This window comes from Arachis stenosperma, chromosome 1 (genome assembly GCF_014773155.1).
Source record: "Arachis stenosperma cultivar V10309 chromosome 1, arast.V10309.gnm1.PFL2, whole genome shotgun sequence".
Classification (NCBI taxonomy): domain Eukaryota; kingdom Viridiplantae; phylum Streptophyta; class Magnoliopsida; order Fabales; family Fabaceae; genus Arachis; species Arachis stenosperma.
The window spans coordinates 112297415-112304527 of record NC_080377.1 but is presented as its reverse complement, the minus strand read 5'-3'; the positions used below and the strand labels follow the sequence as shown (position 1 = coordinate 112304527).

Genomic DNA, 7113 nt, shown 5'->3' with positions numbered 1-7113 from the left:
CTTAAAAACTAATAAAAATATACTAAAAACTAACTAAATAATACTAAAAACTATGTAAAAGCAATGCCAAAAAACGTATAAATTATCCGCTCATCACAACACCAAACTTAAATTGTTGCTTGTCCCCAAGCAACTGAAAATCAAATAGGATAAAAAGAAGAGAACATACAATTAATCTCACAATATCAATGAAACTTAGTCCCAATTAGAAGATGCCTCTTTAGTACTGTTGGATGCATTTTGCCATCCATTCAGACTTTGAGAAATCATGTTGACTAGCTGAGTCAACATTTTGTTCTGAGCCAATATGGCATTCAGAGCATCAATTTCAAGAACTCCCTTCCTTTGAGGCGTCCCATTACTCACAGAATTCCTCTCATAAGTATACATGAATTGGTTATTTGCAACCATGTCAATGAGTTCTTGAGCTTCTGCAGGCTTTTTCTTTAGGTGAATGGATCCACCTGCAGAATGGTCCAGTGACATCTTAGAGAATTCAGATAGACCATAATAGAATATATCCAAAATGGTCCACTCTGAAAACATGTCAGAAGGACACCTTTTGGTCATCTGCTTGTATCTTTCCCAAGCTTCATAGAGGGATTCACCAACTTTTTGTTTGAAGGTCTAAACATCCACTCTAAGCTTGCTCAGTTTTTGAGGAGGAAAGAACTATGCCAAGAAGGCCGCGACCAGCTTATACCAGGAGTCCAGGCTATCTTTAGGTTGTGAATCCAACCATATTCTAGCTCTGTCTCTTACAGCAAAGGGGAAAAGCATGAGCCTGTAGACTTCAAGATCTACTCCATTAGTCTTAACATTCTCGCAGATCTGCAAGAACTCAGTTAAAAATTGGTAAGGATCTTCTTATGGAAGTCCATGGAACTTGCAGTTCTGTTGCAATAGAGCAACTAGTTGAGGTTTCAGCTCAAAATTGGTTGCTCCAATGGCAGGGATTGAGATGCTTCTTCCATCAAATTTGGATGTGTAGTATAGTCACCAAGCATCCTCCTTGCATTATTATTTTCGGCTACCATCTCCTCTTCTTTTTTGAAAATTTCTGTAAGGTTGTCTCTGGATTGTTGTAATTTAGCTTCTCTTAGTTTCCTCTTCAGAGTCCTTTCAGGTTCAGGATCTGCTTCAACAAGAATATTCTTGTCCTTGCTTCTGCTCATATGAAAAAAAAGGGAACATAAAATAATAATAGGGATCCTCTTTGCCACAGTAGAGAGATTCCTTTATGTTAGTAAAAGAAGAAAGGAATAGAAGAAGGAAAAAGTAAGAATCCAAACACAAGGGTGATGATAGGTTTAGATTCTTGAGATGAAGAGAAGTGTTAGTAAATAAATAAATAAATAGAAGAAAATGAGGGGGAGAGAATTCGAAAATTAATTTTGAAAAAGGGTTAGTGATTTTCGAAAATTAAGAGAAGAAATAAAATTAAAATTAAAATTTGAAACAATTAATTAATTTAAAGAATATTGAAAAAGGAAGAGATGATTTTCGAAAATTAGAGAGGGAAAAGTAGTTAGGTGGTTTTGAAAAAGATAAGAAACAAACAAAAAGTCAATTAATTAGTTGAAAAAGATTTGTAAATCAATTTTGAAAAGATAAGAAGTTAAAAAGGATATTTTGAAATCAAATTTTTGAAAAAGATAAAAAGATATGATGGAAAAGATATTTTGAAAAAGATTTGATTTTTAATATTAAAATTTGATTACTTGACTAACAAGAAACTATAAGATATGATTCTAGAATTTAAAGATTGAACCTTTCTTAACAAGAAAGTAACAAACTTCAAATTTTTGAATCAATCACATTAATTGTTAGTAAAGCTTTTGAAAATCATGAATTAAAGATAAGAAAAGGATTTTAAAATTTAAATTAAAAATTTTCAAAAAATAGTAAGAAAAGTGAAAAAGATTTTATTTTTGAAAAAGTTTTGAAAAGATAAGATTTTTAAAATTGAAAATTTGACTTGACTTATAAGAAATAGCTAAGTTTTAAAAAAAATTTGACTAAGTCAACTCAAATTTTTGAAATTTTGAGAGAAATAAGGAAAAGATATTTGTTATTTTTGAATCTTTAATGATGAGAGGGAAAACCATAAAAATGACCCAAAACATGAAAATTTTTGGATCAAAACCAATGATGCATGCAAGAACACTATGAATGTCAAGATGAACACCAAGAACACTTTGAAGATCATGATGAACATCAAGAACATACTTTTGAAAAATTTTTGATGCAAAGAAAACATGCAAGACACCAAACTTAGAAATCTTTAATGCTTAGACACTATGAATGCAAAAAAATGCACATGAAAAATAACAAAAGATACAAAACAAGAAAACATCAAGATCAAACAAGAAGACTTACCAAGAACAACTTGAAGATCATGAAGAACACCATGCATGAATTTTTGAAAAATGCATAAATTTTTTAAAACATGCAATTGACACCAAACTTAAAAATTGACACTAGACTCAAACAAGAAACACAAAATATTTTTTATTTTTATGATTTTATTAATTTTTTTGGATTTTTGTAATAAATTGTTCGAAAACATATTTTGGAAAAACGAAGTAATGAATCCAAAGTCCTCAATCAGAATTCCAGGAATCATGTAATGTTAGTCAAAAACTCCGGTCCAGGAATTAGACATGGCTTTACAGCCAACCAGGCTTCAACATGTTACATGAAACTCTATAATTTATTCTTAAAAACTCTGAAAATTTTCTAAAACAGGTGATAAATTTTTGAAAGATTTTTGAAATTTTTTTTTGAAAATAAAACAAAAAGAAAATTACCTCATCTGAGCAACAAGATGAACTGTCAGTTGTTCAAACTCAAATAATTCCCAGCAATGGTGCCAAAAACTTGGTGCATGAAATTGTGATCTCTAATAATGGCATTCAACTTGGTGTGCGCACTACTAACTCAACACTTTCTTCACAACTTTGCACAACTAACTAGCAAGTGCACTGGGTCGTCCAAGTAATAAACCTTACGTGAGTTGGTATGAAGCAAGCTATGGTCAACTTGTAAATCTCAGTTAGGTGGATAATAAATGGTTATGGAGTTTTTGAATAATAATAATAAATAAATAGAAAATAAATATAGAAATACTTATGTAAATCATTGGTGAGAATTTCAGATAAGTGTATGGAGATGCTTTGTCCCAGTTGGATCTCTGCTTTCCTACTGCCTTCCTTCAATCATTCTTACTCCTTTCCATGGTAAGCTGTATGTAGGGCATCGCCGTTGTCAATGGCTACATCCCATCATCTCAGCGAAAATAGTCCAAATGCTCTGTCAAGCACGGCTAATCATCTGTCGATTCTTGATCATGTCAGAATAGAATCCGTTGATTCTTTTGCGTTTATCATCACGCCCAACAATCACGAGTTTGAAGCTCGTCACATTCATTCAATCCCTGAATCCTACTCAGAATACCACAGACAAGGTTTAGACTTTCTGGATTCTCATGAATGCCGCCATCAATTCTAGCTTATACCACGAAGATTCTGATTAAGGAATCCAAGAGATATGCGCTTGGCTTAAGGTAGAACGGAGGTGGTTGTCAGTCACGCATTCATAGGTGAGAATGATGATGAGTGTCACGGATCATCACATTCATCATGGTGAATTGCAAAGAATATCTTAGAACAAGAATAAACTGAATTGAATAGGAAATAGAAGTAATTGCATTGAAACTCGAGGTACAGCAGAGCTCCACACCCTTAATCTATGGTGTGTAGAAACTCCACCGTTGAAAATACATAAGTGTTGGTCCAGGCATGGCCTAATGGCCAGCCCCCATGAACGTGATCAAAGGATCATAAGGTAATCCAAAAATGATCCAAAGATGTCTAATACAATAGTAAAATATCCTATTTATACTAGACTAGCTACTAGGGTTTACAGAAATAAGTAATTGATGCAGAAATCCACTTCCGGGGCCCACTTGGTATGAGCTTGGGCTGATCTTGAGCTTTACACATGCAAAGGCTTCTTTTGGAGTTGAACGCCAAGTTGTAACATGTTTCTGGCGTTCAACTCTGGTTCGTGACGTGTTTCTGACGTTTGACTCCAGAATGCAGCATGGAACTGGCGTTGAGTGCCAGTTTGTGTCATCTAATCTCGAATAAAGTATAAACTATTATATATTGCTGGAAAGCTCTAGATGTCTACTTTCTAACGCCATTGACAGCGCGCCTTTTGGGATTCGGTAGCTCCAGAAAATCCATTTCGAGTGCAAGGAGGTCAGATTCCAACAACATCAGCAGTCCTTTGTCAGCCTTCTTATCAGAGTTTTGCTCAGGTCCCTCAATTTCAGCCAGAAAATACCTAAAATCACAGAAAAACACACAAACTCATAGTAAAGTCCAAAAATGTGAATTTAGCATAAAAACTAATGAAAACATCCCTAAAAGTAACTGGATCCTACTAAAAACTATTTAAAAACAATGCCAAAAAGCGTATAAATTATCCGTTCATCACAACACCAAACTTAAATTGTTACTTGTCCCCAAGCAACTGAAAATCAAATCGGATAAAAAGAAGAGAACATACTATAAATCCCAAAATATCAATGAATATTAGTTCTAATTAGATGAGCAAGACTTGTAGCTTTTTGCTTTTGAACAGTTTTGGCATCTCACTTTCTCCTTTGAAGTTTAGAATGATTGGCATCTATAGGAACTCATAATTTTGGATAGTGTGATTGATTCTCCTAGTTAAGTATGTTGATTCTTGAACACAGCTACTTTTATGAGTCTTGGCTGTGGCCCTAAGCACTTTGTTTTCCAATATTACCACCAGATATATAAATGCCACAGACACATAACTGGGTGAACCTTTTCAGATTGTGACTCAGCTTTGCTAAAGTCCCCAGTTAGAGGTGTTCAGAGCTCTTAAGCACACTCTTTTTGCTTTGGATCGTGACTTTAACCACTCAGTCTCAAGCTTTTCACTTGGACCTGCATGCCACAAGCACATGGTTAGGGACAGCTTGATTTAGCCGCTTAGGCCTGGATTTATTTTCTTGGGCCCTCCTATCCATTGATGCTCAAAGCCTTGGATCCTTTTTACCCTTGCTATTTGGTTTTAAGGGCTATTGGCTTTTTCTGCTTGCTTTTTCTTTTTCTTTCTGTAATTTTTTTTCGCAATCTTTTGCTATTCACTGCTTTTTCTTACTTCAAAAATCAAATTTATGATTTTTCAAATTATCAATAATATTTCTCTTTGTTCATCATTCTTTCAAGAGCCAACAATTTTAACATTCATAAACAACAAGATAAAAAATATGCATTGCTCAAGCATTCATTCAGAAAACAAAAAGTATTGTCACCACATCAATATAATTAAACTAATTTCAAGGATAAATTCGAAACTCATGTACTTCTTGTTCTTTTGAATTAGGAACATTTTTCATTTAAGAGAGGTAAAGGATTCATGGAATTATTCATAGCCTTAAGACATAGTTACTACATACTAATGATCATGAAGTAGAGACACAAAACATAAACAAACATATAGCATAACAACCGAAAAAAAACAATAGAGAAATAAGAACAAGGAATGAGTCCACCTTAGTGATAGTGGCGCTTTCTTCTTGAAGAACCAATGATGTCCTTGAGCTCTTCTATGTCTCTTCCTTGCCTTTGTTGCTCTTCCCTCATTGCTCTTTGATCTTCTCTAATTTCATGGAGAATGATGGAGTGCTCTTGATGTTCCACCCTTAATTGATCCATATTGTAACTCAAATATTCTAGAGAAGTATTGAGTTATTCCCAATAGTTGTTGGGAGGAAAGTGCATCCCTTGAGGCATCTTCGGGATTTCTTGGTGATGAGCTTCCTCATGCGTCTCTTGGGATCCATGAGTGGGCTCTCTTGTTTGCTCCATCCTCTTCTTAGTGATGGGCTTATCCTCCTCAATGGGGATGTCTCCTTCTATGATAACTCCAGCTGAGTAACATAGAGGGCAAATAAGATGAGGAAAAGCTAGCCTCGCCATGGTGGAGGACTTTTCGACTATTTTGTAGAATTCAAGGGAGATGACTTCATGAACTTCTACTTCCTCTCCATTCATGATGCTATGAATCATGATGGCACGATCCACAGTAACTTCAGATCGGTTGTTAGTGGGGATGATGGAGCTTTGGATGAACTCCAACTATCCTCTAGCCACAGGCTTGAGGTCCAGTCTTCTTAATTGAACCGGCTTGCCTTTGGAGTCTCTTTTCTATTGAGCTCCTTCCACACATATGTCCATAAGGACTTGGTCCAACCTTTGATCGAAGTTGACCCTTCTAGTGTAGGGGCGTTGATGAGCGGATAATTTATACGCTTTTTGGCATTGTTTTTAGTATGTTTTTAGTTTGTTTTAGTTAGTTTTTATTATATTTTTATTAGTTTTTAGTTAAAATTCACTTTTCTAGACTTTACTATGAGTTTGTATGTTTTTGTGTGATTTCAGGTATTTTCTGGCTGAAATTGAGGGACCTGAGCAAAAATCTGATTCAGAGGCTGAAAAGGACTGCAGATGTTGTTGGATTCTGACCTCCCTGCACTCGAAGTAGCTTTTCTTGAGCTACAGAAGCCCAATTTACGCGCTCTCAATTGCGATAGAAAGTAGACATCCCGGGCTTTCCAGCAATATATAATAGTTTATACTTTGCCCGAGATTTGATGGCCCAAACTGGCGTTCCAAATCAGCTCAAAACTGCCCGGCGTTAAACGCCGGAACTGGCACAAGAATGGGAGTTAAACGCCCAAACTGGCACAAAAGCTGGCGTTTAACTCCAAGAAAAGTCTCTACACATGAAAGCTTCAATGCTCAGCCCAAGCACACACCAAGTGGGCCCGGAAGTGGATTTTTATGTCATTTACTCATTTCTGTAAACCCTAGGCTACTAGTTCTCTACAAATAGGACCTTTTGCTATTGTATTTTCATCTTTAGATCTTTGAATCTTTTGATCACTTTAGATCTTAGGATCATCTTTGGACGCCTAGTTCTTAGATCATTGGGAGGCTGGCCTCTCGGCCATGCCTAGACCTTGTTCTTATGTATTTTCAACGGTGGAGTTTCTATACACCATAGATTAAG

The 7113-nt window shown here is 35.5% G+C and overlaps 1 non-coding gene across 1 annotated transcript; it reads left to right on the top strand.

Moving 5' to 3' along the window:
- The first annotated feature begins 544 nt into the window (after positions 1-544).
- LOC130956616 (small nucleolar RNA R71) lies at positions 545-648 on the top strand. Its single transcript, XR_009077176.1, has one exon. It is a non-coding gene; the product is annotated as a small nucleolar RNA R71 (small nucleolar RNA).
- The last annotated feature ends 6465 nt before the right edge of the window (positions 649-7113 follow it).